Below are 11187 nucleotides of genomic sequence, written 5' to 3'. Positions count from 1 at the left end.
AATATTGAAGTAACATTGCAAAAAGTCCATTTTAGTATTTAGAATTATTTATTTTTTATAAATTTTTTATATCTTTTGATTGCCTCCGACATTTTGACTTTCTATTTCGTTATCTGCTCATTTTTCACTAAAAAACGTCGAAATAACTTGTGCAATGATTGTATTTTACTGCTTAGGTGATAAACATTCAATGAACGTGAAACAAATCATCTGTGTGGCTAAGGTGTTTGTTATAACCTCTCGAACTTGTGTTAATTGCTCCCTACTGAAGAAGTGTGTAGCTAATTTCATGATAATAGCAAATCCAACATGGCGGCCATCGTGAATAAGGTCTATTGGCAGCCATGGACAGCAGTCTCAAAAAAAGCCAACAGAATACCCGATTCGGAAATCATTGAAAATATTTCCTGTGTATAGATTCTTTCCCTTCAAATTCTATTTTAGGATTTAAAATGGGATTAGGATTTTCTTTAGAAAACACAACTTTCAAGTAGTTAGATTTCAACTGGTTAAGTTCCCAACATTAAGACCTAGTCTACATGTCGCGCTATCGTCGAATTTAATTCAGATGAATTAATTCCACGTCCTACTTTAAAATAAATTCGACGATAAAGTGACGTCTAAAGGCAGTTCAATTCGTGTGTTAAATTAAATTCGTCTAACACGATTTATCCGTCTTAAGGACGAGTAAAATCGTCTGGCGTTAAAAAATGTATTTCTTTTAGGTGTCTAATTTTAATTTTAATTAAAAATACGTGTCATTAAATGCGACGTATAAACAGGGCCTATCACGTAAACAAAGTAAACCTTACTTCATACTTTACGTCTGCGAAGAAAGGAATTGTCTCCCATTATAAGTGGAACATCTTCGCTACAAGAAGACCTTTTAATATACATAATCCTACAAGCTGCATCAAGTTGAATGAGTCTTGAAAGACGCTGAATACAATTGAAGTAAATCCAGTGGATCACGAAAATTTCAAGAATGAAGTCAGAAAAGGTTGCTCTTCTCTTCATAACCATTTTTGTCGTGTCTCTCGTGCACGAAGCTCATTGTATTGCAGCTAGCTATCCACTAATAAAGAAATCGGTAAGGCAATAATTACAATTGCTTAAAAGTTTTTTACTGTTGAAATTAGCTCAGTGCTGATCATGAAGGCCGCGGACTGAACCATGTTGAAGACTCTTTATTGCATGGACCTTTCAAGTTGTATGGGTCATTTTCAGAGAGTCCTCCATTTTGAATTGACCAAGTCTAAGTGCACTTCTACATCACCATAATTTTACCATAAGATAGATGGTTTTTGCTTGACTGTATGGACCAGTGTGAAAATAGCGTGTTTAAATGTGTTACGAACTTCCACGCCGTGAACGCACAGTTGAGATGTCCACCGGTTGAGCAAGTCAATTGGGTTGCGAGCTTTGTCAAAAGCGATAGTTTTTAGTATTATTTTGCATCAGACAATGGTTCTAAATGTGTAAAATGACGGAAGGACGAATTTAATTGGATTTAACAGGGGCACCCAACGAATCTGTTCCTCACTTTATCTGTTCCCCAGAGGAATCTTGCTGGCTGGCAAAAATACAGGTGTTCCGATGAGCTGGCTGGGAAATTTATTATTGATAGAGGTTTTGCCTGGGAATTACTGACTTTTTCTAGCATTTCAACCCAAGCTGGCTGTAGAAACTCTGAAGACTGAGAACGACAAACATATGACGGCTGGTCAGAGTGATTGCGCTTGCGGAAAAAACCTGTGTCGGTTTTGTTCGGTCGTTTGTTAAAAGCGCGCGGAGGGTCGCGCGGAGGTTCCACAGATCGACGAACACGGATTGTGCTATTTTCCTCATTTACATGTAAGATTAATTTCCATTGTTATTTCATCTGTATGCTGAGATTCTCGTGATGTTCTTCTACACTGAATAGACCAATTCGGCTAACTCAATGTTGTACCCAATTCAAATCTCTCGGGGTTAAGATTCTTTGTGTGTTGAATTTGCATGACAATGAAGCATTCACATTTAAATGAGATGGAAATACTTGGAACAAAACGTTTTATTCCCAAAAGATTTGAATTGGGTACAACATTGAGTTAGCCGAATTGGTCTATTGAAATGAACAGAGTGAATTTAACAGTATTAACTTGTATTTTCATTCACAGATTTCAGTTTCGACCAGAGTTTCAACGGTGTACAATGTGTTTTGGTGTTAGCGTTTTCGGAGGTATAAGACTTCCTATTGTAGTTGTTTTAATGCTTTTTTTCGGTTATCTGTATTAGTCAAGTGCGTGATGATCTTTTACAGTTGAAGCGAATTGAGCCAACGAATTATAAAAAATTGACAGCAGTACGTATTTTTCTTATTCGTGTAGGCAGCCACCGGATCAACCAAGTGCTTTCCTCAAACACAAGGTAAAAATCAAGAAAAATTCGCACTTATTTTAATTTAGTTTATTTCGTTAGAAAGACGATTTATTACTCTCTAGAACTCCTGCGAAGAGATCCTTTTGTAAGAACCTGTTGGGAGATATTTGGCATAATTATACAAAACCCTGTTTAGTGAATTAAAATCAAGCAGGTTCTATAATTATGTGAGTAACAGTTAAATTGCAATAAACACTTTAACCAAGGAGTTTGACTTTGAGATCGCAAATATTTATTTTTCTGGCAATCAATACCTATATCTCCTACATAGAAATTAGGACCTTGTCAACAACCCACTTTAAGCCTGCATCCAAGTATCCCTATTTTGCCAGACAAAAAATATATATATGTTCGTATATGCAGGCTCTTACTATTGTTTTTTTTTTTTTCTCTGACTAAAAAAACTTTGTTGGTTTTGGTCAGACTGTGGTTTTAATTGTGAGAATGCTTCTGATGATCAGCTGTTTTGTATTGGGTTGAGTGCTTAATTAAGACATACTATTGTTCTTACAATGTATGATTGTGTCAGCAATAACTGTTGTCATCAACACATACATTGACGAAACAATTATTGTTATGGTGACCAACAGCACTAATTCTTTTTTACTTGGCAGATTGTTTACTTTTCCTTTTCAACAATCAGAAATTATCTTTAGTCATACTTTGTCTCTGTACAAAGCCAAACTGAGTTAGGCTCGTGAACATGGCCATTCATTGTTTGTTCATTCTTACGACCCTCTCTCTTCCATCAGGTTGAGTTAGGCTTGTGACGATGGCCATTCATTGTTTGTTCATTCTTACGACCCTCTCTCTTCCATCAGGTTGAGTTAGGCTTGTGACGATGGCCATTCATTGTTTGTTCATTCTTACGACCATCTCTCTTCCATCAGGTTGAGTTAGGCTTGTGACGATGGCCATTCATTGTTTGTTCATTCTTACGACCATCTCTCTTCCATCAGGTTGAGTTAGGCTTGTGACGATGGCCATTCATTGTTTGTTCATTCTTACGACCCTCTCTCTTCCATCAGGTTGAGTTAGGCTTGTGACGATGGCCATTCATTGTTTGTTCATTCTTACGAGCATCTCTCTTCCATCAGGTTGAGTTAGGCTTGTGACGATGGCCATTCATTGTTTGTTCATTCTTACGACCCTCTCTCTTCCATCAGGTTGAGTTAGGCTTGTGACGATGGCCATTCATTGTTTGTTCATTCTTACGACCACCTCTCTTCCATCAGGTTGAGTTAGGCTTGTGACGATGGCCATTCATTGTTTGTTCATTCTTACGACCCTCTCTCTTCCATCAGGTTGAGTTAGGCTTGTGACGATGGCCATTCATTGTTTGTTCATTCTTACGACCATCTCTCTTCCATCAGGTTGAGTTAGGCTTGTGACGATGGCCATTCATTGTTTGTTCATTCTTACGACCCTCTCTCTTCCATCAGGTTGAGTTAGGCTTGTGACGATGGCCATTCATTGTTTGTTCATTCTTACGACCCTCTCTCTTCCATCAGGTTCAGTTAGAGCATTCATGGTTTGCACTGAGTACTTTGTTTCCTTTGTGGCCCTCTATTCAGTTGTCTATTAAGTTTCAATTCTCCTTTAATGTGAATGGCTGCACATCCATGTCATTGGGAGGAAGACGCTCAACAGTTGTTCAGTCATGGTAACATTTTAAATTTTATTAAAATAATTTATGGCATGGAGAAAGTCTTGACCATCTTGACCAGTTTAAGGGCTAGACCTCTATGGCCTGCAGAAATTTTACTGATCTTGTTATCCATCCAGCTCAAGATGTGACTGTCATATTTGGCGAGTCAAGGGAATTTTTTTTTTAATTTTTCAGTTGATCTGGAAAGATATATAGCTAAATCTGTTGACTGCTCTGCACCATGATGACAAATAGATCTTATTACGTTAAGCTGTTTTTTTTTGCCAACCCGCAAAGACATTCATGATAAATATACATGTTTCAACTTAAGCGTAAGGTTTCTGCATCTAAGAATTACAGGGGCTCGAGTCTACTTTTTACAAATACTAACAATCACAGATGCCTACATAATGTGTTTGACCCTTGGTATTATTGAATTTAGAAGCAATGTATGAGAATAGCAAAAAGTTCCATATTATTGTACAATTCTGGGATAAATATTTGCATATAAGATGAGAATAAACTAACCTTCATCCGAAATGTTCTTCTGTGTCGTTATTGTGGCTGCTTGTGGGAAATTTAGCGATTTCAAGGACATGTGTTGCTCTGGTAAAAATTGCTACAATTTGCCATTTTCAGCCATAATAACAACAGCACATCATTTCAGATAGTTTATCCTCATCTTGTGTAAATATTTATTGCTGCTTTTGCAGAATAGTACAATAATAATTATGGAACTTTTTGCTATTCTCATACATTGCTTCTAAATTCACCCTTTGTGTGGGTCCCCTGTGAAAACAATGATTTAAAGTGAGTCCATAGCTAGATCTGAAAACTCAATCAGCATTACTGCTGGCTCTACCCAATTAATATTAGTATCTAACTTATTTCCTTTTTAATTATTTTTCAGGCTACCATGGAAATAGCAATGAATTGGACATTAGCAATTGTGTAACTGAAGAGATCAATAAAAATGTAAAATGAAGAGCTATTTCAAGGTTCCAGTTGTTCTACCTTATTGTAGACAATACAGGTTTATCCTAGCAAGTATTTTATTGCTTTTGTGTACAATGTTGCTAGGTATTATGAATTCTGTGCTCGCTTTCCAGGGTGACAAAAGGCTCCTAAAATTCAAACTGCTCGAGACAGCAGTACATGTAGAGTATCATACTAACACAAGAACTACAGCTGTGTTTTTCACATTATCGTTCCATTATCATTATCAATATAAGTATTGTTATTGTTATCATCATCATCATTATTATCATTAGTAGTAGTAGTATTAGTATTCCTTTCGTTTATATATATATATATATATATATATATATATATATATATATATATATATATATATATATATATAGTGCGCACCAAAAAGCCTCTCTTGTAAGTAAAACCTTGTCCATATCATCAGTAGTGTCATTAACAATTTTTTCAATAACAATGAACTCAAAGTCAGACATGTGATGTTCTTTTCTATTGAAATGGACGGCCAATTCACACGTGGCCTTGTTGGTCAACATAGCCGATTTGTGATTACGAAATCTGACCTTGAATTCATTCGATGTTGAACCTACGTATTGAATCTTGCATGTTTTACAGGTGACTAAATAGATGACATTCTTCGACCTACAATGTACATTCTGTCTAATGGAGTAAAAACGGCTTGTACAGGCGCTGTGAAAGATCATTTCAATAGAAAAGAACATCACATGTCTGACTTTGAGTTCATTGTTATTGAAAAAATTGTTAATGACACTACTGATGATATGGACAAGGTTTTAGTTACAAGAGAGGCTTTTTGGTGCGCACAGTTATGCACCCTCCAACCTTACGGCTTGAACAAAAGATCCGAGTTTAATTCCAAAAATAGAATAAGGTTTAATTAATCATTCACTGGAGTAATTGTGCAACCAGTTGGGCTTTCTTTCCGGTTACGCTGTGCAGATCGGCATTCTCACAGGCCCTGTTCAGGGATTCTATTACTTCTTAGGGGCCCTGGGCTCATCATTTCGCCACCTGATTGCATGATTTACTAAGTCCTGTTGTTTACTTTAAATTATTAGTTTCGATGTCTGGTGATTAACGCCTTTTTCGGAATAGAGCTAACTATTTCTTATCTCACGTATTGTCCACTCGATTTATTCCAACCGCACGTATTCATGACATATTATTGTGATTTTTTATAATTTTTTTGCAATTTTAAACATTTTACACCTTTTGGTTCATAGTTTTGTATAAATAGCGCAAGTTCAGTTGTACCAGGTATTTTTAAATTTTAGTTTTTAGCGTGTACTGAAGAAGCCCGAAGGGCGAAACGTTTACACGAAATTATAATATACCAGACCTGTGAGAAGTTCGCCAGCGACTCATTTTTTCATTCTTCCTTTTAACTTATCTGAGTCAAGACGATTTGTATCCTTTTGGATCCTCCTCGCAAGTGGCATCACCGTTGGATACTCAATCTTTATCATTCTACTTATATATATATATATATATATATATATATTAGTTAATTAATTAACTAATTAAGGAAGTAAGTAATTAAGTAATTAAGTAATTTAATTCCTGGCTGGGAAACCAACCAATTTTATCTAGCTGGCTGGGAAATTTCTTGTGTGTCTTGCTGGGAAAAGGGAACAGATAATTTTTTCCCAGCAACACTGAAAAACACCTGAAAATGCCTTAATAACATTTATTTTCATTAACTGGGGTATAATAATACATTTTACAACAAATTGGTCGTTGGGTGCCCCTGATTTAAATTCGTCTGAGAGGGCGAGGTACAAACTAGGCCTAAATTGTTCTTTTTAAGCGGTACGTTTGTGGACGGTAAGTTGCTTTGAACTTGCCCCGTTATTAAGCCATTCTTTTGGCTGTGTCAAATAAGAAATGATCTGTCCAAAATGAAATGTTTGCCCTGTAAAAATGGTCTAATTTTATTTCATTGTTCTATCACGTGAACAAAGTAAACCTTACTTCATACTTTACGTCTGCGAAGAAAGGAATTGTCTCCCATTACAAGTGGAACATCCTCGCTACAAGAAGACATTTTAACATACATAATCCTACAAGCTGCATCAAGTTGAATGAGTCTTGAAAGACGCTGAATACAATTGAAGTAAATCCAGTGGATCACGAAAATTTCAAGAATGAAGTCAGAAAAGGTTGCTGTTCTCTTCATAACCATTTTTGTCGTGTCTCTCGTGCACGAAGCTCATTGTATTGCAGCTAGCTATCCGCTAATAAAGAAATCGGTAAGGCAATAATTACAATTGCTTAAAAGTTTTTTACTGTTGAAATTAGCTCAGTGCTGATCATGAAGGCCGCGGACTGAACCATGTTGAAGACTCTTTATTGCATGGACCTTTCAAGTTGTCTGGGTCATTTTCAGAAAGTCTTCCATTTTAAATTGACCAAGACTAAGTGCACTTCTTCGTCACCATAATTTCACCATAAGATAGATGGTTTTTGCTTGACTGTATGGACCAGTGTGAAAATAGCGTGTTTAAATGTGTTACGAACTTCCACGCCGTGAACGCACAGTTGAGATGTCCACCGGTTAAGCAAATCAATTGGGTTGCGAGCTTTGTCAAAAGCAATAGTTTTTAGTATTATTTTGCATCAGACAATGGTTCTAAATGTGTAAAATGTCCATCAGATTGAGCTGCAAAAGTAAAGGGCCATCGCTTTTTGTCTACATGCGACTTTAATAACGGCTACTTCAACAGACGTAAAAATATAATCCCATGTTCAGCCGCCGATTTCAATGAATCATAGAGCTGATATATATGCTTGCTTTTGCAGAAAGGAGTGGTAGAGGAACGTCGCCGGAGTGTCTGCGATGTGGCAAGGAACTTGGGCTGTGATTTGACCCACAAGAGGAACCAAGATACTAATTACGTGAACTGACTCCACCAGACCGTTCATCAGTTAACCGTGACCATGAACCTGCAACGGATGAGAAAGCGTAGCTTACAAACAAAACTATGTAAAGAATGTAGATCACGAGAAATAAAAGAATAATTTCAGTGTCGTTGAATATGGTGGAAGCAGAGGATTGCTGCATTCCTTGTTTAATTGCGTGTTTTTGTCCTTACCTTAGACTCGCCACAAGTCGACCTCACGAGAATCCCAGGAGAAAATGTCTTTTGAGAGCGAAACATAATTTTTCGTACGCGAAGTAGATGCGCTAGCGACGAAGTCGCGAGAGGTCGACCTTCGTCCGCAAGCTATCTACATGGGACGGCCCATGAGACGAAGGACTTTTGAAAGTCTATCCTTACCTCAAAGAGGAATTGGAAGAACATTATGCAAAGCGGAAACTAGACTTTCCCCCGAAAAAAAAATATTGCTTTAGAAATTAAATTTGCGCAGTCACATTCACTTGTAACTTCCCGCAGCGCTTAGTGTTTGGTCGCGTTCTTCATTTGCTATGAAACCCCAAATCGTACTCTATCAAAGGTTATCTTTATGGTTCAAATTTAAAATTCGATTACTGCAACACACGGGATGAAGCCACCCCCTCGCCTTACCTTGTTTCAGGAACCTTATCAAATTTTTTTGGAGGCAAAAATATCACAATGAGTGGCCCTATGATAACCTTTCACTTTTTGTCAGCTCGTGTCAATAAACTCCTGTCGTTGTATGTTGCAATTAAACGGATGCCAAAATGACACAAACGCATTACGTTCCTGAGATACTCTATGGTATTTAGGCCTGAGTTTCTTTCTTTGAGGGCACGAAGCAGTGTGGGAAGAGAAATTATTAAGAGAAGGAAAAGAAAAGCGGGATATCCAACGAGAAATAAAGAGAACAAACGTACCGCAACGTTAACAAGGCAGGTTTGTCACACCTAAAGAGGGAATTACGGGGAATAGATCTTTGGAATGGTTACAGAGGAGTGGGTTAAAGAGTAAAACGGAAGGTTTGATAATGGCGGCGCAAGAACAGGCAATAAGGACGAGAACATCAGAAAAGTTATTGACAAGGATGAGATTGACAGTGGTCTCAAAATATGTGGTGAAAGAGACGAAACGCTTTCCCACGTTGTTTCGGAATCAGGTAACAAACTAGAGCAGAAGGAATAAAAGAACTGGAGGCAGCCATTGTGGGTTGCTCTGCAATTTATGCAAAAAAGAGCACCTTTAAAATTTACAGTTACTGAAAAGTGGTCCGATCACAAAGTCGAAAAAGTGCTTAAAAGTGACGAGGTGAAGATCCATTGCGACAAAGTAATGGAACACTCCAGACCGGACTCCGGTTGTGCTAAATAAAACCCGACGAGAATACACCAGAGTCGGCTAGAAAGAACAGGAGAAGATAGAAAAGTATAAAGAACTTAAATATGAGATCAAGACAATATGACAATCAAAAAGGGAGAGTCACTCCGGTTGTAATTGGAGCGCTTAGAACAGCGAGTAGGAGCTTTGACAATGGGATGGAAGTCCTGGAAATTAGTCAAAGTTTCCCGTTACATTACAGAGAGCTTGTTTCCTTGGGAACGCAAGAATTCTAAGAGGACCATCGCATCGATGGTGGATTGAAATTGTCAATTGATTGTAATGTGGAATGGTAACCGTGGGAAGATCTTATCAAGGAATATTTGGCTCAGTTTTGTTGCGGGCTTTCCAGAATGGTCTGCAGCCTCGGGATTTTATAATACGGTGGGCAACCCTTGCGTTGAATCTGCAAAATATCCACAAAGGACGGAAACTACTCACATGTAAAGCAATAAGTTAAGACTTTTTATATAATTATCTTTTAAAACCTTTTATCGGGATTCCCATACAAATCCTTGTATTTTTGTCTGCTACGTTGGCTTTCCCTACACTGAACTTGGGGTACATACATACATACATACATACATGCTTTATTTAAACACGGTAAAATCTTCAGTAAGAATACAATAGCTATAGTACAATAAAATTCAGCACTTAATTACTACAGTAATAAAATACTGTTTTACAAAGTTGCCGTGTGGGAGCCTAACCTTCATTGTCATAAAATCGATTCACTTCTTTTTTAAAAGATCTAACTGATTCGATCGACGTACGTAAATTGTTGGGTAAGTTGTTCCATAGTGAGGCCGCACTGTAGCTAAAACTTTTTTTGGGATAATTAGTGTTTGGTTTGGCCAAATTAAGCTTCACTTCTAAATTCCTGACATTATATTTTGTGGTGCGAATTGAAAACAGGTCCTGTAGATAATCTGGAGCAAGACCATTTAATATTTTAATCATTAGGATGGCTTTAGCTTTTTCCGACGCTTAGCGAGGTTGTCCTGGCAGAGTGAGATAAGAAGATGGTTAGCACTCACTTCATAACTACTCTTGGTGATAACCCTAGCCGCCCTGTTCTGCAATTTTTGCAGTTTATCGTACAGAGTCACGTTGCATTCGTCCCAAACAGAACTACAATAGTCAAAATGGGGCCGAATAAGCGCATGATAGATTTGGAGAGCGGTCTTTACTGATATAAATGGTCTTACTCGTTTAAGAGCTCCAATAACCTTCGATATTTTCTTAACTACTTAATCTACATGATCTTTCAATTCCAGGTCAAGTGCTCGTCAATTAATAAACCTAGAGATTTAGCCTTGTGGACTCTCGTGATTGATTTTCCGTTAATTTCTACGTTAATTTCTTCGTTTCCAGAGACGCGAATCCGTTGGTGAGGGCTAATTACCATGAATTCAGTCTTTGTGACACTTAGACTTAATCTGTTAGCTACAAGCCAGCGATTAAGATTCTCAAGGTCTATGTTAATTTTATTTTCAAGTTCAGTCAATGGATCTGCTTCTACAGTAATATTTGTATCGTCCGCGAACATTTTCGGGGAAGCAACTGACAGACAATTGGGCAAATCTTTAATGTAAACTAAAATAATATTGGTCCTAGGTTACTTCTTTGAGGGACGCCACAAGGAACTGAAGCAGCATTAGACAAGTGGCCATTCACGTTACATTTCTAAGTGCGATCGGAAAGGTAAGATTTAAACCAGCTTAAACTGGTCTCATCAATTCCATAATTGCGTAGCTTACGTACCAAAATACTGTGGTCAATGGTGTCGAGGGCGTTTTGAAGGTCAATAAACACAACACCGTTTAGTAAACCATC

At 37.5% G+C, this 11187-nt stretch overlaps 2 long non-coding RNA genes across 2 annotated transcripts; both read left to right on the top strand.

Moving 5' to 3' along the window:
* Positions 1-1756: 1756 nt before the first annotated feature.
* LOC137989943 (uncharacterized) lies at positions 1757-5303 on the top strand. Its single transcript, XR_011121086.1, has 4 exons — positions 1757-1854; positions 2160-2221; positions 2370-2409; positions 4980-5303. It is a non-coding gene; the product is annotated as an uncharacterized lncRNA (long non-coding RNA).
* A 1802-nt stretch (positions 5304-7105) lies between these two features.
* LOC137989935 (uncharacterized) lies at positions 7106-8111 on the top strand. Its single transcript, XR_011121085.1, has 2 exons — positions 7106-7326; positions 7877-8111. It is a non-coding gene; the product is annotated as an uncharacterized lncRNA (long non-coding RNA).
* Positions 8112-11187: the final 3076 nt, after the last annotated feature.

This window comes from Montipora foliosa, chromosome 2, assembly GCF_036669935.1.
Source record: "Montipora foliosa isolate CH-2021 chromosome 2, ASM3666993v2, whole genome shotgun sequence".
Lineage (NCBI taxonomy): Eukaryota > Metazoa > Cnidaria > Anthozoa > Scleractinia > Acroporidae > Montipora > Montipora foliosa.
The sequence above is the reverse complement of the archived record's forward strand: the minus strand, read 5'-3'. Positions and strand labels throughout refer to the sequence as shown.